A 25,698-nucleotide genomic window follows, 5' to 3' on the forward strand; every position below is an offset into this window, starting at 1 on the left:
CATAGACGGGCGAACTGAGGTTCCTCTGGGCTTGGACGGGGATCTAACGGCCGCGGAGGTGAAGGAAGCCATGGCCGGCCTGCGTCGGGGAACCGCCCCCGGCGTCGACGGCCTGCCCATAGATTTCTATGTTGCCTTTTGGGACACGCTTCAGCCCATGCTCATGGAGGTCTTCCGGGAAATACTGCAAGTCGGGGAGATGGGAACAACAATGAAGGTAGGAGTCTTGTCTCTTATCTTCAAAAAGGGTGATAAGGCAGATCTGGAAAACTGGAGGCCGATCCAGTTACTCTGCACCGATTATAAGATCTTGGCAAGAGTACTGGGTAGGAGGCTGAGGAAGGTGATGCCAGATCTGGTTAGTAAGCACCAGACTTGCAGTGTAGAGGGCCGGAAAATAGCTTGGAATCTCCATCTCATCAGAGACACGGTTGCCTGGGTAGAAGATCGGAACCTAGAGCTCATGCTGGTCAGTCTCGACCAGAGTAAGGCCTTTGATAGGGTTCACCATGCCTTCCTCTGGGAGGTTCTGGCGCGGCTGGGCTTGAGCCATGCCTTCATCAGGTGGATCAAGACACTTTACAATGGTGTGGTATCACGGGTGTGCATCAACGGGAGGTTGGGAGCGGGAGTGCCGGTCGGTTGTGGGGTGAGGCAGGGTTGTCCCCTGTCTCCCCTCCTTTACGTCCTGTACACCGAGCCCCTCCTCCTAGCAATTCACAAGGATCCCCTGATTGAGGGCGTGGTGGTTCCAGGCAGTGGGGGTGAGCAGGTAAAAGTCGCGGCCTATGCTGACGACATCTCACTGTTCCTTACATCCGAAAGGAGTATGTACCGGGTACTTGAGTTGATGGAGGACCTCTCAGCAGGCACCGGGTCCTGTCTAAACAGGGACAAGTGTGCCATCAAGTACTTTGGCAAGTGGAAGGACAGGAGAGACGAGGTCGCGGGCCTCCCCCTGGAGCCGGGTCCATTAAAGATCTTGGGCATCCGATTTCACTCGGGCGATTCCGCGAGATTGAATTGGGAGGACAAGCTTCGGCGGGTAAACCAGAGGTTGGGTATGTGGCAGGATAGGACACTTTCCTATACAGGGAAGGTCCTAGTAATCAAGGTGGACATCCTGCCATTGCTAGTGCATCTGGCCAGGGTGTTTCCCTTACCTGCCAGCATGAGGAGGGATCTCGTTAGAGCAGTCTTCCGGTTCATCTGGGGTGCGGGTTATGAGTACATCGCCCGAGTGCACATGTGTAGACCGGTAGAGGAAGGGGGGAGGGCCGTTCCAGATTTGCCGGCCAAACTGGATACCCTGTTTGTGTCCGGCCTGTGTATGATCCTCCATGAGGACCCTGACCACCTGTGCGTGTGCTACGTAAAGCTGTGGTTATCTGTCATGATGAGGCACCTTGTGGCTTGGTCCAATAGGACGCCTAAGGCCGAAAGGCTGCCCCCGCACTACAGGCACGCCGTAAAGTGGCTGAAAAAGTACCCTGCAGCCAGGGAGGGGCGGGCGTCCTTAGACCACAAGGCCTTATACAGGACAGTGGTCGCAAAGGCCGGCCCGGCAGTGGTCGGGGTTTCGGAAGAAGGCTGGCGGCAAATTCAGCCTGTTGGTCTTGACAACAGGTTAAAAGACCTTAATTGGCTGGCCAGATGGAATCGTATGCCGGTCCGGGAGACATTGCATAGTCACGGTCTTTCGAGACAAAATCGGTGTCCCCGCCCGGATTGCGCGGAGATCGAAACAGTCATGCATGTTTTCTGGGGGTGCACCTTTTCACAACAGGTATGGAAGAAGAGCGAATGGTTGTTGGAGAGAGTGAGTACGGATTTTAACTTGACTGCACAGATAGTATTGAAAGGGGTTCTGGGACCACGTAAATGGAACTGTGGTTTCCTTTTGTGGCTCATTATCAGTCTAGTTAAATGGTTTTTGTGGATGTCACGTAAAGAATTAGTAGAGCACGGGAAGGGGGATTCACCGGACACAATAGTTTGGAAAATTCAGCACGATATTGGGAGAAGGGTTAAGTGGGATATCTCACGGTGGGGTTTTTCTGCAGCAAAGGAACGATGGAAGGGTCTTTTTTCTTTAGGTTAATTTCTGTGTGTTGTCGGGGGTTGTAGGTAACTATGTCTTGTATGTATTGTTTTGTATATTTTGTATTTTTGTAATAAAAAAAAAAAAAAAAAAAAAAAATCTGTTCTTATCAGTTTAATATCTGATACGTCCCCCATCGGGGGACCACATATTAAACGGATTTTTGGAACAGGGAGCTGGATCAGGAGCTTGCTCCGTCCTCTCCACGCATCGGCCCGGTATTGCAGCGCCTCCGGGAGCGGTGCACCACCTTCTCTCAGCGGTGAAAAGACAGACGTAGGTAGCTAGCGAGCGAGCGAGCGAGCGAGCGAAGTGGACTGGAGCTCCTTCTTCTCGGGTCTCGTCCCTCGTCCCCCATCTGTGTGTCTCTGTGTTCTGTCTCTCTCTCTCGCCCTCTCGGTTCCCGTGCTCCCTCTGTGCGCTTTCCCGCGTCTCGACTCTCTGGGCAAGCAGGCCGGCCCCCTTTTCGGCTCCCGTGCGTTTTCCCTCCAAAAAACTTAGGTTTTTCAGCCTTTTCCCAGGGAGGCAGGCGTGGCTTGCTTGCTTGCTTGCTTGCTTGCTTGCTTGCTTGCTTGCTTGCTTGCTTGCGTGTGTGTCCGTCCCCGTCCCTGCAGGCGGGCCCCTTTCGACAGCTGGGCGTTTTCCCTCCCAAAAACTTAGTATATCCACCTTTTCTTTCTTTTTTTTCGGCAGGCAGGCGTGTGTGTGTGCGCGCGCGTCCCCGTCCCTCCCTCCCTCCCGAGAGAGAGCTGCCCCTTGCCTCTGCCCGCAGGTGCTGGCGCTCGGCTTTGGCTTGCAGCCGGTTGGGCGCAGCTGCTGCCGGTGGGAGGGGCCTAAGCTAAGGAGGCCGGGCGGCTGGCGCCCCCTGCGGCTGCGGTCGTTGTCGGGCCGTTGACAGAAGATCAAAGAGCAGGGCCCCCGCCCGGGACTGGCAGGAAGGCAGGCGGGCAGGCAAGAGAGAGGGGGAGCAGAGTCCCGCGGCAGGCCTCTGGCTGCAGGGAGGCCGGCAGCTGCGCGGGTCCCGGGCTCCAGAGGAGTCGGCCTGCGCCACTGTGCGCCAGCGGAACGCCCGCGCGTCGGTCCGCGCCTTTGTGGGCATCGCTTCTCGGCCTTTTGGCTGCGATCACAGTACGTGGCTTGACCGCGGCTGTAGGAGCAGTCAGAAGGAGAGAAGGTGAGGGGGCTTTTTTCCCCGGACCTGTCTACAGGCTAGGCGGGAGCATTTTTCTTTTTTCTACGTGGCGGAGGAGGATCCGGCCATTTCGGAAGGATGGAGAGAAGATCGAGCACCAGAGAGGCGAGGCTGAGGAACACGATCCGGTTCGTTTTGAAGGAGGAGGAAGAAGCCCAGGAGTTGATCTACAGAGATACTTTTGAGGAAGTGGTGCTGGAGAAGACCTTGGGAGTGCACCCGGAGGACACTTACTGCCTACAAGACTTTCCCGGGAGGAAGGTATTTGACCTCACTTTAATCACTGACACTAAATGCAATGAGGTTTGGTCACTTGCTAGTGAGCACAGGAATGAAGAGCCACTCAAACGGTTTTATATTGAACCTTTATTTGCACGAGAACTGAGGCCTTTAACAGTGCATGTATTCAACCCTTACATGGCGGAGGAGGACATTGTGAGCTACCTCAAGCGCTTTGTGGATGTGCAGGATGAGGGAGTCAAATTGCTGGACAGAAAGAAATACTGGAGTGGGAAAAGACGGTACCGAGTCCGATTCCGGTTTAGTACGCAGGCAAGCGACGGTTTACTACACCCGCCAGCTTCCTTTACTATCGGTTCGAGCAATGGGTACTTGTTCTATCCGGGCCAGCCCCTCACGTGCAGGCGCTGTGGACAAGAGGGCCATATAGCCCTGAACTGTAGAGTGCAGATATGCAGAAGGTGCGGCGGTATCGGGCATGTTGGGTCCGCTTGCACAGAAGACATCAAGTGCAATTTATGTGGAAAGCCGGGGCATGCCTATAGGGAGTGCCCTATAAAGGCTAGGAGCTATTCCGCAGCCATGAGCAGGCCACGGAAGGATGAGGAAGCTGTGTCTGCAGGCCAGAGGGACTCCGGGAGCGAGGCAGCTGACACGGGCGTGCTGGGAAGCTCGGCAGAAGATCCACCAGCGGAACAGGAGGCAGCTGGGGAAGGTGTCCCAGGAGACAGTGAGGAGCAGATGGCAAATGAGGAGATGGAAACGGGCCACTCCGGAGATGCCATCAGCTATGATACACCCGGGCTACCTTTCTTAAAGGACGCGGTGAGTGAGATGGAGGGCATAGCCCCACCAAGGGACTGGGAGGATAGAGTGGAGGAGGAGGAGGAAGATGGGGTTTCTTCCTCCAAAAAGTCAGTCAAGAGGAAGGCTGCCGAATCCGATGAGCTTTCTGCAAAAAAAGCGGGCAGGGATCCAGAGGAACTGGCCCCGGGTGGCAGACAGGTGTCTGAGGCTTCAGCCCCCTTACTGTGCCGGGTGGAGGAAGAGGAAGGAGAGATCCGGGACGTGGAGCATGAGGAGCTTGGTGGCAGCGGCTCCTCGGAACGCACTGGAACACCTTTTGTCCCCGAAACTGAAGGCACTATTGACGGAAGCGGTAATGTACTCACCCAAGACGCGCAGGCCGGTGCAGTCCAAAGACAAGGAGAGGGGGGAGGCCTCTGGCTGGACTCCGAACTTCCCCGAGACTTTGTAGAACTCTGCAAATGGGACGAGAGGAGCGATAAGGTTATATGGCCCGCCGATTTTGAGGAACAGCAGATATCGCAGAGGGACATTCGTTTCGGCTGCGTGCGCGAAGGGAGTGAGATCCGGCGTTTTGAGCTGTATGGGGAGACGCACACGGAAATCGTCCCTAAAAAGATTCTTTTGCAGGACATGGAGAGGAAGTGGCGAAACAATGACGGCTTGGCAAAGGCGGCCTTTGCGGCCGGTGCATTCAAAAGAGATGGTGGAATAGTGAAGTATCTCGACGCATCTTCCAGTTTCCTGAAACGGTGTGAATGGATGGAGGGGAGCATAAAGTTTCCTAATCGAGCCGGGGGGCTTAAAAATGTTTTGAGGTCCTTCCCGGGAGTTAAGATCGAAAGTAACGGGAAAACTAGGAAGGTCACTGGATTGTACGTGTATGGGCAGAAGGAGTCGGAGGTTAGGGATGTGTACATTGCGGCCATGAAGATCATTAGGAAATGGGAAGGAAGGCTCTAACCAGCATCTGAGATGAAGCTAGCTACTCTCAATGTGAGGGGGCTGAGAGACAGGGTGAAGAGGACAGCAGTGTTTCTTTCTTTGAAAAGCCTGAGCTTTGATGTGTGCTTTTTGCAGGAAGTGCACCTGAAGAACGGCGAGGACGTTGTGGCTTTTACGAGGGACTGGGACAAGGGGGGGTCTCGGTGGAGTGTGGGAGGGGTTCACTCGTCGGGTGTGGGGATTTTATTTGGTAACCGTGAAATGAGTGTGGAAGAGTGCAACGTAATAGTGCCTGGGAGGGCCTTGTGTGTGGATGTGTGTTTTGGCAATGATAATTTTAGGTTTATTTCAGTGTATGCCCCTGCAGTAGGCTCCTTGAGGGCAGATTTTTTTAAAGAGCTCTACCCGCTTTGTGCCACAAATAAAACCCTCGTCATAGGTGGAGATTTCAATGTGGACCTCAGCAGCCGGGAGGATGCGGGGGGGAGACAGCTGCGAGGGCTCTTGACGCGTTTTAACCTGGTGGATTGCTTTTCCCGAGTCGCACCCGGAGCAGTGGCGATGACTTGGAGGAACTCAGCAGGAGTTGCAAGACGCCTAGATTACTTTTTCGCCTCAAGGGAGGTGAAAGTGGAGAGAGCTGCTGTCCAGCCAACGTGGTGCTCCGACCACACCATCGTCGAGGTTGAATTGCGTCTTCAGCACAGATTGTATGGCAGGGGTTATTGGCGAATGAATGTGGGGGTATTGAGTGAGGAGCCTTACCTTAAGTGTATGGCATCCAAGCTGAATGAATGGTGGGGCGCAAAGAGGAGCCATATTTCGGCTCTGGACTGGTGGGAGGTAGTGAAGAAGCGGATCAGAAAGTTCACTAAGGAGTATAGTTTAAATCGCCGGAGGAGTGAAGTAAGGGAGGGGAGGATCCTGCAACGGGAGTTGCATAACCTCTATTCTCTGCTTAATGAGGGGGTGGAAGTTGACATGGAGGAAATAGCAGCTGTCAGGGCCAGGTTGAAAACTTATCACCAGCAAAGAGCTAGAAGCTTTCTGTTTAAAGCCCGGATCGATTCCCTGTTGCAGCAACGGACATGCGCCTCTTCTCTGTTCCGGCAGGTGAGGAGACTTCAGAACAGGAGAAGTATGAGTGGGGTCCGCGTTAGTGCCGACAAAATAGTGGAAGACACTGATGGTATGCTGAAGGCGGTCCATGCATACTATAAAGAACTCTTCTCGGGTGAACTTGTAGGAGAAGCATCGGGGTCCGCTGTGTTGGAGTGCATCACTGCACGGGTGCCGGAGAGTGGCAGGCTTTTTTTGGAAAGGCCTATCAGTATAGAAGAACTTAAAGGAGCGCTGGCCGGGATGAAAAACAGGAAGGCACCAGGCTTGGACGGCTTGCCTGCAGAATTCTACAAGGCTTTTTGGGGCATCCTAGGGCCTATAATGCTCAAAATAACAATTGAGGTCGTCACTAAGGGGAGACTAGGGGACTCGATGCGTGAGGGGGTCCTGACCTTATTATTTAAGAAAGGACAGACAACAGACTTAGGGAATTGGAGGCCACTCACTATGTTGTGTGCCGATTACAAGCTCATTGCCAAGGTACTGGTCAATCGGTTGAAGGAGGTAATAGGGTCGGTGGTGGGCAAAGATCAGACTTGTGGCGTGAAAGGGAGAAGGATCAGCTGGTCTCTGCAGCTCATTAGGGATGCAGTTGCATGGTCTGAACAAAGGAACCTGCCACTAGTTTTAGCCAACCTAGACCTGGAGAAGGCGTTTGACAAGGTATCGCACGCGTTCCTGTGGCAGGTGATGGAACGAATGGGCTTCGGACGCACTTTTATTGGCTGGCTGAGGACTTTGTATGCACAGGTGGGCAGCAGAGTCGTGGTCAATGGTTTCACTGGGAAGATCGTGAAGCAAAACTCGGGAGTGAGGCAAGGTTGCCCCCTGTCCCCGTTGCTGTTCATCCTCTACATGGAACCGTTTGTGAGGATGGTGAACATGTCCCCAGAGGTGGACGGGCTGTTAGTGCCTGGGAGTGGCGGAGAGCGGGTCAAGTTGTCTGCGTATGCGGACGACGTAACGCTGATGCTGACCTCTGACCATGGCCTGCATAAAGCTCTGGTCCTTTTTGAGGACTTTGCTAAGGTGTCAGGGGCCAGGCTGAACAAGCAAAAAAGTAAGGTTAAGTTTTTCGGGTCATGGAGAGAGAGGGAGGGAGGGATATGTGGGCTGGACTTTTGTAAGGGCCCCTTGAAAGTGTTGGGCATCTCCTTCCAAGACCAGGGGATGGTGCATCACAACTGGCTGCAGACTTTAGAAGTCACAAGGGTGAGATTGCAGCGATGGAGCGATAGACTTTTAACTTTCACGGAGAAGGTCGTAGTATTGAAAACAGAAGTCTTGCCTGCGCTGATTCATCTCGCTTATGTCTTCCCAATGCCTGCAAGATACAATAGATATCTTGTTAAAGCCACCTTTGATTTCTTGTGGAGCAAGAAATATGAGTACATCAAGCGCATCGATATGTACCGTCCAATCGAGAAGGGAGGTAGGGGGGTTCCAAACATCCCCGTCAAACTGAATTGCCTGTATGTGTCGGGGTTGTGCGCTACTTTAGGTCAACCAGTAACGCACTGCTCTCAGTTTTTTGCAAGGTTCTGGCTGGCCAGCAGTATGAGGCACCTTACAGGCTGGAGGAACGACGTCCCGCACGGGGAAGACTTACCGTGGCATTACAGGCACGCAGTAGCCTGGGTGAGAACTCATCTGGCCGGGGGAGATCCTCCTCTGGCGGACCACAAGGCACTGTACCGCGCAGTAATGGAGCAGGGGGAAGCCACTATCGTCGGGGGTGTCGCCACAAAGATCTGGAAGAGGGTACAGCCCAGAGGCCTACGACTTGACATGCAGGATCTGAACTGGCTGGCGGCGTGGAAAAGGCTTCCGGTGCGGGATGTCTTGTACAAGCACAAGCTCACTAGGCAGGCCAGGTGCCCGCGGGCGGACTGCCAAGCTGTTGAGACGATCGAACATGTGTTTTGGTTTTGTTCTTTTGCACAGCGCGTGTGGGGGAAGTGTGCGCCTTTTTTAGGAACGCTAGAGTCCGGTTTTAAAATAAATCTAGCGACCTTGATGTATGGCGTCGGGGGGAGGGGGAGGACAAAAGGGACTGTTTTTGTTTTATGGTTTTTGATCAGTTGCGTTAAGTTAGAATTATGGGCTGCCAGAAATGTCCTAGTTAAAAAAGGTGTGTTGCGGAGTGTGAGGGGAGTTTGGGACAAAGTAAAGTGGGACGTCAAATGCATGATAGCAGCCGACCTGAGAAATTGGAGCTACCATGCGGTCAAGGAAAAGTGGAAATCTCTAGTAGATATTTAGAGTAGAAGGGATGATTCTGAGTTTTTGAGAGAGTTTTTGTTTCTTAGAGGGTGTGTGTTCATTAGAATAAGGGGTGGGGTTATGGTAATGAGGAGTGTTTGGGGTTTTTGTTTTTTTTCTGTTTCAGGGCTTTGTTTTCTGTTATGTACAGTGTTGTCGTTGTGATTAAGGTTTGATTATGATTGTTTGTGATGTCTTTTGTAATAAAATATATTTAAAAACAAAAAAAAATCTGTTCTTATCAGTTTAATATCTGATACGTCCCCCATCGGGGGACCACATATTAAACGGATTTTTGGAACAGGGAGCTGGATCAGGAGCTTGCTCCGTCCTCTCCACGCATCGGCCCGGTATTGCAGCGCCTCCGGGAGCGGTGCACCACCTTCTCTCAGCGGTGAAAAGACAGACGTAGGTAGCTAGCGAGCGAGCGAGCGAGCGAGCGAAGTGGACTGGAGCTCCTTCTTCTCGGGTCTCGTCCCTCGTCCCCCATCTGTGTGTCTCTGTGTTCTGTCTCTCTCTCTCGCCCTCTCGGTTCCCGTGCTCCCTCTGTGCGCTTTCCCGCGTCTCGACTCTCTGGGCAAGCAGGCCGGCCCCCTTTTCGGCTCCCGTGCGTTTTCCCTCCAAAAAACTTAGGTTTTTCAGCCTTTTCCCAGGGAGGCAGGCGTGGCTTGCTTGCTTGCTTGCTTGCTTGCTTGCTTGCTTGCTTGCTTGCTTGCTTGCTTGCTTGCGTGTGTGTCCGTCCCCGTCCCTGCAGGCGGGCCCCTTTCGACAGCTGGGCGTTTTCCCTCCCAAAAACTTAGTATATCCACCTTTTCTTTCTTTTTTTTCGGCAGGCAGGCGTGTGTGTGTGCGCGCGCGTCCCCGTCCCTCCCTCCCTCCCGAGAGAGAGCTGCCCCTTGCCTCTGCCCGCAGGTGCTGGCGCTCGGCTTTGGCTTGCAGCCGGTTGGGCGCAGCTGCTGCCGGTGGGAGGGGCCTAAGCTAAGGAGGCCGGGCGGCTGGCGCCCCCTGCGGCTGCGGTCGTTGTCGGGCCGTTGACAGAAGATCAAAGAGCAGGGCCCCCGCCCGGGACTGGCAGGAAGGCAGGCGGGCAGGCAAGAGAGAGGGGGAGCAGAGTCCCGCGGCAGGCCTCTGGCTGCAGGGAGGCCGGCAGCTGCGCGGGTCCCGGGCTCCAGAGGAGTCGGCCTGCGCCACTGTGCGCCAGCGGAACGCCCGCGCGTCGGTCCGCGCCTTTGTGGGCATCGCTTCTCGGCCTTTTGGCTAAGATCAAGGTTCAAGTGGCCTGACCGCAGTTCCAAGATCTTAGTCCAGGGGGTCGGGAAGGCGAGGGGAGGATCGGACGGACCGGAAGGAATGGATTGCTGATGGTGGAACCTGGAAGACCGGAGCGGTGTGGACGAGGAGTTTGCTGAGGCGGTGGTCGGTGCTGGACGACGGCGTTTTGTTTGCCTGGAGGTTTCGGAAGGAAAGCTGAGGAGCGTTGCTGGAGCGATGGCTGGGCATCCCTGGGCGAGGAAGGAGCGGAGGAAGAACTCCCTTTGTTTCTCGTTGAGGAGCCGCGATGGACCTGCTTTTTGGAACAGAGATAAGTTCAAGAATTTGGTTTTGATTCAATGCTTGGGTGTTGATTTGGCAGACGTATTTTGTCTCCAGGACTATTGTGCTCGGGGAGTGTTTGAACTAACTCTTGCAACAGAAGCCTTGTGTTTTGAAGTATGGAGAAAAGTTCAGGAGAGGAAAAATGAAGATCCTGTTAAGTGGTTTCGTGTTGAGCCAATGTTTGCTGGGGAGCTTACAGTGATGATGGTGCATGTTTTCGACTCATTTGTTCCGGAGGAGGATATTGTGTCTTTTTTACAGCAGTTTGTGGATCTGCAAGGAGCAGGGAAGAGGCACTTGGATCCTGATGGCGTGTGGAACGGGAAGCGGTCGTATCTGATGAGACTGCGACTAGGGAACACGGCGGAGGAGGGGGTGATACATCCCCCCGCTTTCTTCGAGATCGGGACTCACAGGGGTTACCTGGTGTATTCTGGGCAGCCCCTCGCTTGCATGTTATGTGGAGAACGTGGACATTTTGCTGCACAGTGTGAGCCAGTGATTTGTAAACGGTGTGGGAAGTCGGGTCATGTGGCAAGGAATTGTGATCAGGAGAAAAAGTGTTATCTGTGTGATGAGCCTGGACATGGTCGTCGGTATTGTATGAAAAATGTGAAGAATAGAAATTGTGCAGAGAGGCGAGATGGGAGAAGTGTTGTGGATATGGGAAAGAGTGAAATGATCGAGGATAGTGATGTGGACATGGGTTTAATTACGGTGTCTGAAGTGGAATGTGTGGTGAGTGTGGCGGAGAGTGAGGGGGCGGTTGTGCGGGATGGTTTTGTGACTAAAGATGGTAAAAGTGGGAAAACTGACAGTGAGAATGGGAATGTGGAAGGTGTGGTGTATGCGTCGGAGAATGAAGGGAAAGTGGCGATTGATGTTTTTGTGTTTAAAGGATGTACAAAAACTGAAGGTGGACAAGAGGAAGAGGATGAGGGGAAGAGTGGACTTAGTTGGATGAAGTTAATAGGTGGTGAAATAAAGTTTGATTTAGTGCAAAGTGAAGGAGGGGAAAGACTGCTAAAGAAGAAGAAAGTACGGAAAAATAAGAAGGGGAAGGTAAGGGTGGGACAGACGGTTAGAAAAAAAGGAAAAAAGAAAGGGAAGGGGTGATGGAGAACTAAGTTATCGTTTTTTCAGAGGTCAGGGTTATATTTGCATAAGGGGTGGGATTATGGTAAGGTGAGAGTGGTTTTGTGGTGGTTTTGGGTTATAGGGTGGGTTGCTTAGAAATGGTGGAACTGAATAATGATGAGCTGTGATATTGTTTTTGCTGTGTATTGTTTTTGTTATTAATTGACCTGAATATGTATTAGTATAAGAAAGTTATTGTATTAGTTGTTAAATGATTTTTGATTATTGGAATAGTTTGTATAAGGGGTGAAAAATGTAAATGAGATGATGTTGTGGGGTGAATTGTTTTTGAAAGCTGGGATGGGGCGTTGATTGTATATAATGAGGTTAAGAAAATGAATGTATTGTAAGTTTGGGAAAGGGATCTTGTTTAATTTGCATAGGGGGCGGGATTATGGAGATTAGTGGGGTTTGAGGTTATGTAATGGGATATGAACAGATTTGTGTTGTGTATTGATTTTTCTGTGTAATAATTTGCTGAGAATTGAATGGGAAGTGTTGTTAGTATGCAGAAGTTTTTGTTAGTTGACTATTGAATGGAATTTTGTGTTTAACAGAATTATTGGTTGATATGACTTTGGTTGTTATTGTGATTACTGTGTTTTTGGGATTGTGATTTGTTTTTTGGAGTTTTTGGAATTTCTTTTGTATTTTTGCAATAAAAAAAAAAAAAAAAAAATCTGTTCTTATCAGTTTAATATCTGATACGTCCCCCATCGGGGGACCACATATTAAACGGATTTTTGGAACAGGGAGCTGGATCAGGAGCTTGCTCCGTCCTCTCCACGCATCGGCCCGGTATTGCAGCGCCTCCGGGAGCGGTGCACCACCTTCTCTCAGCGGTGAAAAGACAGACGTAGGTAGCTAGCGAGCGAGCGAGCGAGCGAGCGAAGTGGACTGGAGCTCCTTCTTCTCGGGTCTCGTCCCTCGTCCCCCATCTGTGTGTCTCTGTGTTCTGTCTCTCTCTCTCGCCCTCTCGGTTCCCGTGCTCCCTCTGTGCGCTTTCCCGCGTCTCGACTCTCTGGGCAAGCAGGCCGGCCCCCTTTTCGGCTCCCGTGCGTTTTCCCTCCAAAAAACTTAGGTTTTTCAGCCTTTTCCCAGGGAGGCAGGCGTGGCTTGCTTGCTTGCTTGCTTGCTTGCTTGCTTGCTTGCTTGCTTGCTTGCTTGCTTGCTTGCTTGCGTGTGTGTCCGTCCCCGTCCCTGCAGGCGGGCCCCTTTCGACAGCTGGGCGTTTTCCCTCCCAAAAACTTAGTATATCCACCTTTTCTTTCTTTTTTTTCGGCAGGCAGGCGTGTGTGTGTGCGCGCGCGTCCCCGTCCCTCCCTCCCTCCCGAGAGAGAGCTGCCCCTTGCCTCTGCCCGCAGGTGCTGGCGCTCGGCTTTGGCTTGCAGCCGGTTGGGCGCAGCTGCTGCCGGTGGGAGGGGCCTAAGCTAAGGAGGCCGGGCGGCTGGCGCCCCCTGCGGCTGCGGTCGTTGTCGGGCCGTTGACAGAAGATCAAAGAGCAGGGCCCCCGCCCGGGACTGGCAGGAAGGCAGGCGGGCAGGCAAGAGAGAGGGGGAGCAGAGTCCCGCGGCAGGCCTCTGGCTGCAGGGAGGCCGGCAGCTGCGCGGGTCCCGGGCTCCAGAGGAGTCGGCCTGCGCCACTGTGCGCCAGCGGAACGCCCGCGCGTCGGTCCGCGCCTTTGTGGGCATCGCTTCTCGGCCTTTTGGCTAAGATCGAGGTTTAAGCCGGCAAGCCCGCAATTCCAAGATCTTAGTCCAGGGGGTCGGGAAGGCGAGGGGAGGATTGGATGGACCGGAGATTGGAGTGCTGACGGAGGAGTTTGGAAGATCGAATCGGTGTGGACAAGGAGATTGCGGAGACGGTGGTCGGTGTGGGACGACGGCGGTTTGGTACCTGGAGATCCGGAAGGAGAGCTGAGGAGCATTGTCGGAGTGATGGCTGGGCATCCCTGGGCGAGGAAAGAACGGAGGAAGAACACCCTTTGCTTCTCGTCGAGGAGCCGGGATGGACCTGTAGTCTGGGACAGAGATAAGTTTAAAAAATTGGTTTTGGTTCAATGTTTGGAAGTTAATTTGGCAGACATTTTTTGTCTTCAGGACTATTGTGCACGGGGGATTTTTGAATTGACTCTTGCATCAGAGGCTTTGTGCTTCGATGTATGGAGGAAAGTCCAGGAGAGGAAGGACGAGGATCCTGTAAAGCTTTTCCGGGTTGAGCCAATGTTCGCCGGGGAACTTACAGTGATGATGGTACATGTCTTTGATTCGTTTGTGCCGGAGGAGGACATTGTGTCCTTTTTACAGGAGTTCGTGGATTTGCAGGGAACAGGGAAGAAGCATTTGGACCCTGATGGTGTGTGGAATGGGAAACGGACATACCTGATGAGGCTGCGACTGGGGAAGACGGCTGAGGAGGGGGTGATACACCCTCCTGCATTCTTCGAAATCGGGACTCATAGGGGTTACCTGGTGTATTCCGGGCAGCCCCTTGCTTGTATGTTGTGTGGAGAGCGTGGACATTTTGCTGCAGAATGTAAGTTCGTACACTGTAAAAGGTGCGGGAAGACGGGTCATGTGGCCAGGAATTGTGCTCAAGAGCGGAGGTGTTACCGGTGTGATGAGCCAGGGCACAGTTATCGGTACTGTGCGGGAACTGTGAAAACAAGTGTGAATGTAAATCGTGTGGATAGGAATATGGGAGATATGGGAAAAGAAGAGAGTGATGAGCAGAGAGGATTTTACAGTCCTGAAGATGTGGTAGTGCATGGGGAGTTTATGGACAGCGATGAAGAGAGACAGTATTCGGATTTTGTGAAAGAGTGTGAATTGGATATGGAGAGGCAAGGGTATACGGTTGAGAGGATGGCTGGGGGTGTGATAGGACAGGGTGTAGGTATGAATGTTAGTGTATGTTCGGTTGATGAGAGTGAGATTGAAAGTAGGGTGAATGGTGCGGGGAGTGCGGAGAGAGAAGCGTCAGGTGGTGATAAGGGTTTAAGTAAACGCGGTTTTCGGTGGGTGGATGGTGATGCTGGGGAAAGTGTATTGTCTTTGACTGTTGATTTGAAGGATGAAGGGAATGAGAAGGGTGAGGTAAAGGCGGGACAGACAGCTAAGAAAAAAGGGAAAAAGAAAGGAAAGGGATGAGTGGTGAAAGGTGGACAGAGTAATGGTTTGTGTTGAGATTGGGCGGGGGAGTGCTAATGAGTGTGAATGGATGGGTTTGAGAGGATAAGGAGTGATGGAATATTAATGACGGAAATAGATGAAGCAACTGGGAGAGAGGGAGTGAAAATAAGTGTGTTGGGCTGATCAAGAGTGGATGGAGGCATTTGCATAAGGGGTGGGATTATGGATATGAGGTTTTTTTGGGTATGGAGTTATATGGGTTGGGGGTTCTACGAGTTAATGCAAGTGAATATGGAGATGTTAAGTTTTTGGGTTTTTTGCTGTGTAATGGATTTGGTTGAAGTTGGGAGGTTAAGTTGATGGGGAGGGAGGAGGTGAGGAGATTAAGTAGGGAAGGAGGTCATTTGAATATGGGGTGGGACTATGGAAATGTGTTTTTGGGTTAGAGAGTAATATGGTTTTGGGAATTACTGTAAGAAATATGGATGGGTTAAGGATTTATGTTTGCTGTGTAATGTTTCAGTTTGAAGTTGGGAGGTTTTAAGAGGTGGGGTTTATGTTAAGTTATGAATGTTTTTTGTGTTACCCTGGGTTGTTGTATGCGTTTTGTTATTTGGGTTGGGTTGTTATGTTTTATTAGAAATGTGATTGTTGTTTGATGTTTGGTAGAATTTAAGAACTGTAATGAACTGTTTTCTAATAAAAAAAAAAAAAAAAAAAAAATCTGTTCTTATCAGTTTAATATCTGATACGTCCCCCATCGGGGGACCACATATTAAACGGATTTTTGGAACAGGGAGCTGGATCAGGAGCTTGCTCCGTCCTCTCCACGCATCGGCCCGGTATTGCAGCGCCTCCGGGAGCGGTGCACCACCTTCTCTCAGCGGTGAAAAGACAGACGTAGGTAGCTAGCGAGCGAGCGAGCGAGCGAGCGAAGTGGACTGGAGCTCCTTCTTCTCGGGTCTCGTCCCTCGTCCCCCATCTGTGTGTCTCTGTGTTCTGTCTCTCTCTCTCGCCCTCTCGGTTCCCGTGCTCCCTCTGTGCGCTTTCCCGCGTCTCGACTCTCTGGGCAAGCAGGCCGGCCCCCTTTTCGGCTCCCGTGCGTTTTCCCTCCAAAAAACTTAGGTTTTTCAGCCTTTTCCCAGGGAGGCAGGCGTGGCTTGCTTGCTTGCTTGCTTGCTTGCTTGCTTGCTTGCTTGCTTGCTTGCTTGCTTGCTTGCGTGTGTGTCCGTCCCCGTCCCTGCAGGCGGGCCCCTTTCGACAGCTGGGCGTTTTCCCTCCCAAAAACTTAGTATATCCACCTTTTCTTTCTTTTTTTTCGGCAGGCAGGCGTGTGTGTGTGCGCGCGCGTCCCCGTCCCTCCCTCCCTCCCGAGAGAGAGCTGCCCCTTGCCTCTGCCCGCAGGTGCTGGCGCTCGGCTTTGGCTTGCAGCCGGTTGGGCGCAGCTGCTGCCGGTGGGAGGGGCCTAAGCTAAGGAGGCCGGGCGGCTGGCGCCCCCTGCGGCTGCGGTCGTTGTCGGGCCGTTGACAGAAGATCAAAGAGCAGGGCCCCCGCCCGGGACTGGCAGGAAGGCAGGCGGGCAGGCAAGAGAGAGGGGGAGCAGAGTCCCGCGGCAGGCCTCTGGCTGCAGGGAGGCCGGCAGCTGCGCGGGTCCCGGGCTCCAGAGGAGTCGGCCTGCGCCACTGTGCGCCAGCGGAACGCCCGCGCGTCGGTCCGCGCCTTTGTGGGCATCGCTTCTCGGCCTTTTGGCGAAGATCCTGAGTGCGTGGCCTGACCGCGGCTTGGGCTCTGAGTCAAAGGCGGGAAGGGGTGGACGGCGCGGCTTTTTCCAGGCGACGGCGATTTTTTCTTTGTGGCGGATAGGATTCCGGCCACTCTACACAAGATGGAGAGGACTTCAAGCAAGAATGCAAGACCAAGGCATACTGTGCGTTTTGTGCTGCGAGTGGAGGCTTCTGACAAGGATTTTGCCAAGAGGGATGCTTTCGAGGATGAAGTCCTTTTCAAGCATTTGTCCTTACAGCCTGAAGAGATCTATTGCCTCCAGGACTTTCCAGGTAAAAAGATTTTTGATTTGTCACTTTACTCTGCTGAACAGTGCACGAAAGTTTGGTCTGTTTTGACTGCTCGCAGACTGGAGGAACCTTTTGTTCATTTTTTCCTTGAACCTTTGTTTGCACGGGAGGCGAGACCCATATGGGTCCATATGAACAACCCTTTTACCCCAGACGCAGACATTGTTAATTTTCTTAAAAGATTTGTTGACGTTCAGGGCACGGGTATCAAGGAGATGGATAGGAAGAGAGTCTGGAACGGGAAAAGGAAATTTCTGGTGCGTTTCAGAGCGGACCCTAGTGCTGAAGATGGGCTCTTGCACCCTCCTGCTAACTTCTCAATTGGAACTTATACAGGTTATCTGTACTACCCTGATCAACCCTTGGCGTGTAGACGATGCAGGCAGAAGGGCCATTATGCTGCTGACTGTGATGTGGAGGTCTGTCGAAGGTGTGATACTGTGGGGCACAGCACCTTCATGTGCAGGGCTGAGCCGAAATGTAATTTGTGCGGGGTCTCTGGGCACATTTACAGGGCGTGCCCAAAGAAAGGTAGGAGTTTCGCAGCCGTGGCGGGTGGCACATCGGCAGCAAGTGTTACCTCAGTTCACCAGGCAGAAGATGCAGCAGAGGGCCCGGCACCGGCGTCGCTGGTCCCTGACGCTGGCGAGGAGGTGATGGAACCTGAGGGTGTGGATCAAGGGCAGGAGGTAACGGACCACAGGCAGACGGCAACAGCACTTACCTCAGCAGAAGATCGCAGCGGCGAAGAAGAGACGGAGGCTCCGGTGAGTGCTGAGGAGGTCCTGGGGAGCGCAGAGGAGGAAGGTGGGGTCTCGCTCGCCGCGCTAGAGCATATAAGAGCGTTGGCTGAGGAATCAAGCCTGCCCTCTGCGGAGGAAGTAGGGTCAGACTGGGGGGACAGAGTGGATGAAGAGGAGGCCATGGACACCGTCCAGGCCAGGAAAGTTGTGAAAAGAAAGGCGGAAAATGATGTGCCGCCCTTGGTGAAGAAATCGGGTGTAGATCCCATGGAATACCTTGAGTCGATGGCCACAGATTCGTTGGCCCAGGCCGAATCTACTCCACTAGGGTCGGAGGGCGAGGTAAGTGGTGTGGGTGACCCCCCCCTTACGGCAGAGTCGGGTATGTCCTCAGGCTTTGTCATTCCAGAAACGGAGATGACCCCGACCTCGGCAGAAGCCTCAGAAGAACACATGCAGCCACGCGTCGCCCTGCAGAGAGAAGAACGAGATGTCTTTATATTCGCTGAGGTACCTATGAGGTTCAAGAAGTTCTGTAAATGGGACGAAAAGGCCAGCAAAATAGTCTGGCCTAGGACCTTCAATGAGCAAGGGCTATCTCCGGCAGGGATTGTCGTGCGTTGTGAGCACTCTGGTGAGGAGATTTCAACCCTCGAAGTAAAGGGCCGCAACCAGATAGATGCGACCAATAAGAAGATGTTGTTGGGTGACTTTGTAAAGAAATGGATAAGGGACAAGGGAGAACTGAAGGAGATGTACGAGGTGGGGGTGGAAAGGCGCCCTGACAAAGTGCTGAAGATTCTGGAGGTCCCGCTGCAGTTTTTGGAGGCCTGTGCCTGGAAGAACGGAAACGTGCAGTACCCGCCCCGGCCGTCAAACTTCCGACGTGTGCTGAGGTTGCATGAAGGAGTGTCAGTTGGCTGTACGCGATCAGGAGGTAAAATAGATAAACTATATTTGCAGGGACAAAGGGAGGCGTCAGTGCGTCAAGCCTACATGGAGCTGATGAGCCTTTTTACTGCCCCCTAATGTTGAAAATATTAACTTTAAATATTCGGGGTTTAAGGAACTTAGTAAAGAGGACGGCCTTTTTTTCTTACCTGAAAACCATGGTTTTTGATATTTGTTTGGTGCAGGAAGTCCATCTAAAAGATGAAAGAGACGTCATACAGTTCACTCGTGAGTGGGACAGAGGAGATTCTAGATGGAATATCGGAGGTGTCCACTCCTCGGGAGTTGGAGTTTTATTTGGCAATCGCAATTTTATAGTGGAGAAATGTGTGAATGTAGTGCCTGGGAGAGCCTTATATTTGGATATTTGTTCGGGTGAGAATTGCTTTCGGTGTGTGTGTGTGTATGCCCCGGCAATGATGGCTTTACGGGCAGATTTCTTTAAGGAACTTTATCCTGTTTGCCTTACCAACAAATGGATCATCATGGGAGGAGACTTTAACGTGGACCTCCAAGATAAGAGGGATCCAGGGGCAAAGCAGCTCAATCTTCTTCTAGCACAGTTTGGACTTTACGACTGCGCCTACCGGATCCGAAAGGAGAAAGCAGAGGCCACGTGGAGGAACGCTCAAGGTACTGTGAAACGCCTTGATTATGTATTCGCCTCACTGGACGTACCTGTGGAGAAGGTGGTGGTGCTGCCGGTAGGTTTTTCTGACCATGCCCTAGTAGAGGCCCATTTTCCACATTTAAGGAACCAGTTTGGGCGTGGGGTGTGGAAGTTAAATACGGAGAACCTAAGAGAAGACGAATATGTCAAGGTAATGAGGTACAAATTGCAAACATGGTGGAAGGAGAGGAATCTGGGGACTCCCCTGATTGATTGGTGGGAACACTTAAAAAAGAAAATTAGAAAGGAGACCAGAATTTATGGCAGAGCAAGGCTCAAGCGTGAGCGGCAGAAGGGCAGGGCGCTGCAGGAAAGATTAAACACCTTGTTTTCCCAGTGTAATAAGGATATGTCAGTGTGCCCTGAAGATATTGCAGCAGCTAAAGCTGAACTGCGCACTTATCACGAGCAAAAGGCAAGGAGTTACCTGTTCAGAGCCCACGTGCAGTTCATACAATCTCACGAAACATGTTCCAGTTTTTTCTTCCGGCAAATTCGTCAGAGACAGAAGCGCAGTGTGATGACTGGCATTCAGACTTCGGAGGGGAAAATAGTTACTAGTAGTGAGGAGATGCTGGAAGTGGTGAGGCACTTTTACCAATGTCTTTTTTCCCTAAAGACGGTGGACGAGGCCATGGGTGCAAAGCTGCTGAGCGGTATTACAGCGCAGGTTCCTGTCAAAGCCCAAGAACAGTTGGAGGCTCCTATAAGCTTGCAGGAACTTGGCGACGCTCTGCTCGGCATGAAGGCTGGTAAGGTACCAGGTAAAGACGGACTACCAGCCGAATTTTATCGGACGTTCTGGGATATCTTAGGGCCAATCTTACTTCAGGTGACGGAGGAAATCTTTCGTAGGAAGGCTATGTGTGAGTCTATGAGGGAGGGAATCCTCACACTGTTGTATAAAAAAGGACCTGCAAAGGACCTTAAGAACTGGAGGCCGCTGCAGATGTTGTGCGTGGACTATAAGCTGATCGCTAAAGTGCTGGTAAACCGCTTGAAGGGGGTCCTAGCTCATGTGATCGGTTGGGACCAAACCTGCGGGGTTCGAGGTCGGCGTGCCAGCTGGACCCTCCAACTAGTACGGGATGTGATAGCGTGGTCCGAGAACAGGAACGTCCCGTTGCTGATCGCCAGCTTGGACCTAGAAAAAGCTTTTGACAATGTCTCACACACCTTTGTCTGGCAAGTGATGGAGAAGATGGGATTCGGCCCTGTCATGCTGGGCTGGTTAAAAATACTGTACTCACAGGTTGGCAGTAGAGTTCTGGTGAACGGGCACCTGGGAGGACTGGTTCTCCAAGAGTCTGGTGTGCGTCAGGGCTGCCCCCTGTCCCCATTACTTTTTGCACTATATATGGAACCTTATGCGCGGGCAGTCCAGAAGGAGCCATCCATTGACGGGATCCTCGTACCTGGGAGTGGAGGAAAAAGAGTTAAGGTGGCATTATATGCTGACGATGTTACCTTATTTCTCAGCTCTTACCTTAGCCTACAGGCGGCCTTGGACGTCTTCGAGAACTTCTCCCTCGCGTCAGGTGCAAAGCTAAACAGGGGGAAAAGTCAGATCAAGTTCTTCGGGCCTTGGAAAGAACAGCTGGGACCAGCGCATGGATTGGACATCTGTCAAGGGCCCCTTAAGATTCTAGGGGTGTTATTCACGGCACAGGATGCTGCTTGGTGCAATTGGTCCCAGAGGCTGGAGAAGGCTAGGCTGCAGCTGACGCACTGGAAGAACAAGCAGCTGTCCTTTGTAGGTAAAGTCCTGATCCTGAAAGTGGTGTTTCTGCCTGTGCTGGTTTATCTAGCATCGGTGTATCCCATGCCTGCGCGCTTCAACAGATATCTGGTAAGGGAGGTTTTTATGTTCATGTGGGGGGGAAAATATGAGTATGTGCGCAGAGTCGATATGTATCGCCCAGTGGAAGAAGGCGGACGGGAGTTCCCAACTTCCCTGTAAAGCTAAACTGTATATATGTGTCTGGCCTGTGTATAGCTCTGCATTCCCCAGTCTCACATCCCTTTCAGTATTTTGTCAGGTTCTGGCTATCTAGCCACGTGCGCGCCCTGGCTCAGTGGTCCAACAGTTTGCCTCATGGGAACGATCTGCCATGGCACTATCGGCATGCGACACACTGGCTGAAACAGCACCCTGAGCTTAAAGATCACCAGGTCCTGCTTAACCACAGACGGCTCTATTCTGCAGTAACTCAAGCTGAAGAGGCCAGCCTCGTAGGTGGCGTCCCCAACGTGGTCTGGCGGCGAGTCCAGCCCAGAGGGCTACAGCACCATCTAATGGATTTGAACTGGCTATCCGCTTGGGGTCGTTTGGCAGTTCGTGAGGTTTTGTTCAAACATAAGCTGACAAAGCAGCAGGAGTGTCCTAGAGCCGGGTGTCATGCGGTGGAGTCGATCAGCCACGTGTTTTGGGACTGTAATTTTGCTCAGCGGACCTGGAACAAATGTGAAACTTTGTTTAGTAGCCTGTCCTCCACTTTCTGTGTACTTCCTGCAGTTGTGTTATATGGGTTGAAGGTGGGAGGTGGGGCAAACGCTAAGAGCTTTGTGTTATGGTTGCTAGTTAGTTTAATTAAGTTTGAGTTATGGAATTCCAGGAATTTGTTAGTCAAGAGGGGAATTGTTTGTACAGTAGATGGGTTATATAGAAGGCTTTTATGGAATTTGAGAGGGTTGGTAGAAGGGGACATAAAAAGATGGGGTTTTCATGCCGCAAAGGAGAAATGGAAATCCATAGTGGATATCTGGGATTGGAAATAGTCTAGGTCCTTTAATGTTCCTGTAATTTGTAAATAAGACTGTTGGGTGAATTTGGGGGTGGAAGGTAATTTGCATAAGGGGCGGGATTATGGTAAATAGGGTTGGGGTTGGAAATCATGTACTGTGTTTTTCAAGTAAGTTGTTTATTTTATGTACGCATATCTGCTTCATGTTAATTGTGGGTTTGTTTTTGAGCAGGGGAATTGTATTGGGGTGGGTTGTGTCTATATAAGGGATGAGATTATGATATCTTTGATTTAGCTGTGTAATTGTTTTTTGTTTTTGATTGTGTTTTTGGACTTATGTATTTGTAGTTCTGGTGTTTTATTTTGTATTTTGTATAATAAAAAAAAAAAAAAAAAAAAATCTGTTCTTATCAGTTTAATATCTGATACGTCCCCCATCGGGGGACCACATATTAAACGGATTTTTGGAACAGGGAGCTGGATCAGGAGCTTGCTCCGTCCTCTCCACGCATCGGCCCGGTATTGCAGCGCCTCCGGGAGCGGTGCACCACCTTCTCTCAGCGGTGAAAAGACAGACGTAGGTAGCTAGCGAGCGAGCGAGCGAGCGAGCGAAGTGGACTGGAGCTCCTTCTTCTCGGGTCTCGTCCCTCGTCCCCCATCTGTGTGTCTCTGTGTTCTGTCTCTCTCTCTCGCCCTCTCGGTTCCCGTGCTCCCTCTGTGCGCTTTCCCGCGTCTCGACTCTCTGGGCAAGCAGGCCGGCCCCCTTTTCGGCTCCCGTGCGTTTTCCCTCCAAAAAACTTAGGTTTTTCAGCCTTTTCCCAGGGAGGCAGGCGTGGCTTGCTTGCTTGCTTGCTTGCTTGCTTGCTTGCTTGCTTGCTTGCTTGCTTGCTTGCGTGTGTGTCCGTCCCCGTCCCTGCAGGCGGGCCCCTTTCGACAGCTGGGCGTTTTCCCTCCCAAAAACTTAGTATATCCACCTTTTCTTTCTTTTTTTTCGGCAGGCAGGCGTGTGTGTGTGCGCGCGCGTCCCCGTCCCTCCCTCCCTCCCGAGAGAGAGCTGCCCCTTGCCTCTGCCCGCAGGTGCTGGCGCTCGGCTTTGGCTTGCAGCCGGTTGGGCGCAGCTGCTGCCGGTGGGAGGGGCCTAAGCTAAGGAGGCCGGGCGGCTGGCGCCCCCTGCGGCTGCGGTCGTTGTCGGGCCGTTGACAGAAGATCAAAGAGCAGGGCCCCCGCCCGGGACTGGCAGGAAGGCAGGCGGGCAGGCAAGAGAGAGGGGGAGCAGAGTCCCGCGGCAGGCCTCTGGCTGCAGGGAGGCCGGCAGCTGCGCGGGTCCCGGGCTCCAGAGGAGTCGGCCTGCGCCACTGTGCGCCAGCGGAACGCCCGCGCGTCGGTCCGCGCCTTTGTGGGCATCGCTTCTCGGCCTTTTGGCTAAGATCAAGGTTTAAGCCGGCAAGCCCGCAATTCCGAGATCTTAGTCAGAGGGTCGGGAAGGCGAGGGACGGATGGAATGGACGGAATGATGGAGTAACCGGAAGGGCTGGAACGTGGATGCTGGAGTCGGGAGAGCGGTGCTGTTGGAGACGTGGAGGATTTGCCGTGCTGTGGACGAGACCAGAGGACGTCAGGATTGTTTGGAGAGACCGGAAGAGGGCTGAGGATGGCGTTTGTTGCGATGGCCGGGTTCCCTTGGGCGAGGAAGGAGTGGAGGAAGAACTCCCTGCGTTTCTCGCTTCGGAGCCGGGAAGGACTGGAAAACTGGACAAGGGATAAGTTCAAGTTGTTTTTGACTAGTTTCTTTGATTTACGGTTTGTGGATATGATGTGTTTACAGGATTTCGGCAAACGTGGAGTGTTTGAATTGACTTTGGCGTCGGGGGATCTTTGTTTGGATTTGTGGAAGACGGCACAAGAAAGGAAGGGGGAGGCTCCGCTGAGCCTTTTCCATGTGGAGCCGATGTTTGCGGGACAATTGCTTCGGATGTCAGTATGGGTATCGGATCCGTTTGTTACAGAGGAGGAAATTGCTTCCTTCTTGCAGCGATATGTGTTTTTGCAAGGTGAAGGAAAGAAGGATTTGGACAATGATGGAGTGTGGGATGGGAAATGGGTGTTTTGGGTGAGACTGTATATGGATATAGTAGGTGGAGGGGGGGTGATTCACCCTCCTGCGTTTTTTGGAAACGAATCACGAAGGGGGTACCTGGTTTATCCGGGACAGCCCCTAACATGTAGAAGGTGTGGGGATAGAGGTCATTATGCTGTGCAATGTACAACAGTGTTATGCAGTTGGTGTCAGTCGCGGGATCATGTGACAAGAGATTGTGTGCGGTGTCATTCTTGTGGGAAGATTGGTTTTGGTTATAAGCATTGTCAAAAAGTCGAGATGAAGGAGCGGAAGGGGGAAGGGAAAAGGGTCAGTTGTGTCACTGTGAACAGAAGAAGTGTGGAGAATGTACGGGCGAGTGATATAGATGGAGACAGTGATAGGTGTGTGGAGAGTGTACGGGCGAGTGATATAGATGGAGACAGTGATAGGTGTGTGGAGAGTGTACGGGCGAGTGATATAGATGAAGACAGTGAAAGGTTTGTGGATGAATCTGTGAGTGTGGAGAAGTTGGAGAGTGTGAGTGAACAACAGGTTAGTATAATGCAAGAGATAGATGAGAAGAAGAGAGAGGTTATGGTTAAGGCGGAAGGTGGGAAGAATGAGGAAGGGTGGTTAACTGTAAGGAAGAAGAGGAGGGTACGGAAAAAAGAATGGGGGGAATCTGACATTGAAAAAAGGGTAACAGCAAGTGTTTTACGGGTAAATGAAATGGGGTTTGATAGTTTTGAGAAGGGGTTTGAAAGTTGAGTTGGGAGGGAACTGTTTAGCATAAGGGGCGGGACAGTGTAAATAGGGTGATTTGTGTTTATGGGGTTTGTTTTAGTTTAGATTATGATTAATTTGTGTGAAGAAATGATGTGAAATAGGTGGAAATATGAATTTGTGTTGAAAGTTGAATGTAATTGGAGTTGAAGTATTTCTGTTTTGAACTGGATGGTTATTGATGGATGGTTTATGGTTTTTGGGTGTGGAGGGCCTGGTTTTTTTTTGCATAAGGGGTGGGAATATGGAAATGAGCAGGTTGATGTGAGTTTAGTGTATTTTGTTTAAGTGATTTTCAAGTTTGGGTTGTGGGATTAAATGGGTATTGTTTTTGTTGTAATTTGTATTTTTGTATTAAAAAAAAAAAAAAAAAAAAAAAAAAATCTGTTCTTATCAGTTTAATATCTGATACGTCCCCCATCGGGGGACCACATATTAAACGGATTTTTGGAACAGGGAGCTGGATCAGGAGCTTGCTCCGTCCTCTCCACGCATCGGCCCGGTATTGCAGCGCCTCCGGGAGCGGTGCACCACCTTCTCTCAGCGGTGAAAAGACAGACGTAGGTAGCTAGCGAGCGAGCGAGCGAGCGAGCGAAGTGGACTGGAGCTCCTTCTTCTCGGGTCTCGTCCCTCGTCCCCCATCTGTGTGTCTCTGTGTTCTGTCTCTCTCTCTCGCCCTCTCGGTTCCCGTGCTCCCTCTGTGCGCTTTCCCGCGTCTCGACTCTCTGGGCAAGCAGGCCGGCCCCCTTTTCGGCTCCCGTGCGTTTTCCCTCCAAAAAACTTAGGTTTTTCAGCCTTTTCCCAGGGAGGCAGGCGTGGCTTGCTTGCTTGCTTGCTTGCTTGCTTGCTTGCTTGCTTGCTTGCTTGCTTGCTTGCGTGTGTGTCCGTCCCCGTCCCTGCAGGCGGGCCCCTTTCGACAGCTGGGCGTTTTCCCTCCCAAAAACTTAGTATATCCACCTTTTCTTTCTTTTTTTTCGGCAGGCAGGCGTGTGTGTGTGCGCGCGCGTCCCCGTCCCTCCCTCCCTCCCGAGAGAGAGCTGCCCCTTGCCTCTGCCCGCAGGTGCTGGCGCTCGGCTTTGGCTTGCAGCCGGTTGGGCGCAGCTGCTGCCGGTGGGAGGG

At 52.1% G+C, this 25,698-nt stretch overlaps 5 non-coding genes and 1 pseudogene across 5 annotated transcripts; all 6 read left to right on the forward strand.

Moving 5' to 3' along the window:
* Positions 1 to 2,156: 2,156 nt before the first annotated feature.
* On the forward strand, positions 2,157 to 2,353 carry LOC148647530 (U2 spliceosomal RNA). Its single transcript, XR_015927033.1, has one exon. It is a non-coding gene; the product is annotated as a U2 spliceosomal RNA (small nuclear RNA).
* A 6,507-nt stretch (positions 2,354 to 8,860) lies between these two features.
* On the forward strand, positions 8,861 to 9,053 carry LOC148647531 (U2 spliceosomal RNA). The gene has a single exon (XR_015926850.1). It is a non-coding gene; the product is annotated as a U2 spliceosomal RNA (small nuclear RNA).
* A 2,987-nt stretch (positions 9,054 to 12,040) lies between these two features.
* Positions 12,041 to 12,234, forward strand: LOC148647532 (U2 spliceosomal RNA). Its single transcript, XR_015926859.1, has one exon. It is a non-coding gene; the product is annotated as a U2 spliceosomal RNA (small nuclear RNA).
* A 2,986-nt stretch (positions 12,235 to 15,220) lies between these two features.
* LOC148647533 (U2 spliceosomal RNA) lies at positions 15,221 to 15,409 on the forward strand. The gene has a single exon (XR_015927030.1). It is a non-coding gene; the product is annotated as a U2 spliceosomal RNA (small nuclear RNA).
* Positions 15,410 to 22,078: 6,669 nt separating this feature from the next.
* LOC148647534 (U2 spliceosomal RNA) lies at positions 22,079 to 22,269 on the forward strand. Its single transcript, XR_015927067.1, has one exon. It is a non-coding gene; the product is annotated as a U2 spliceosomal RNA (small nuclear RNA).
* A 2,634-nt stretch (positions 22,270 to 24,903) lies between these two features.
* Positions 24,904 to 25,115, forward strand: LOC148647535 (U2 spliceosomal RNA; annotated as a pseudogene).
* Positions 25,116 to 25,698: the final 583 nt, after the last annotated feature.

Source organism: Lepisosteus platostomus, chromosome 15 (genome assembly GCF_059453375.1).
Source record: "Lepisosteus platostomus isolate fLepPlt1 chromosome 15, fLepPlt1.hap1, whole genome shotgun sequence".
Classification (NCBI taxonomy): Eukaryota; Metazoa; Chordata; class Actinopteri; order Semionotiformes; family Lepisosteidae; genus Lepisosteus; species Lepisosteus platostomus.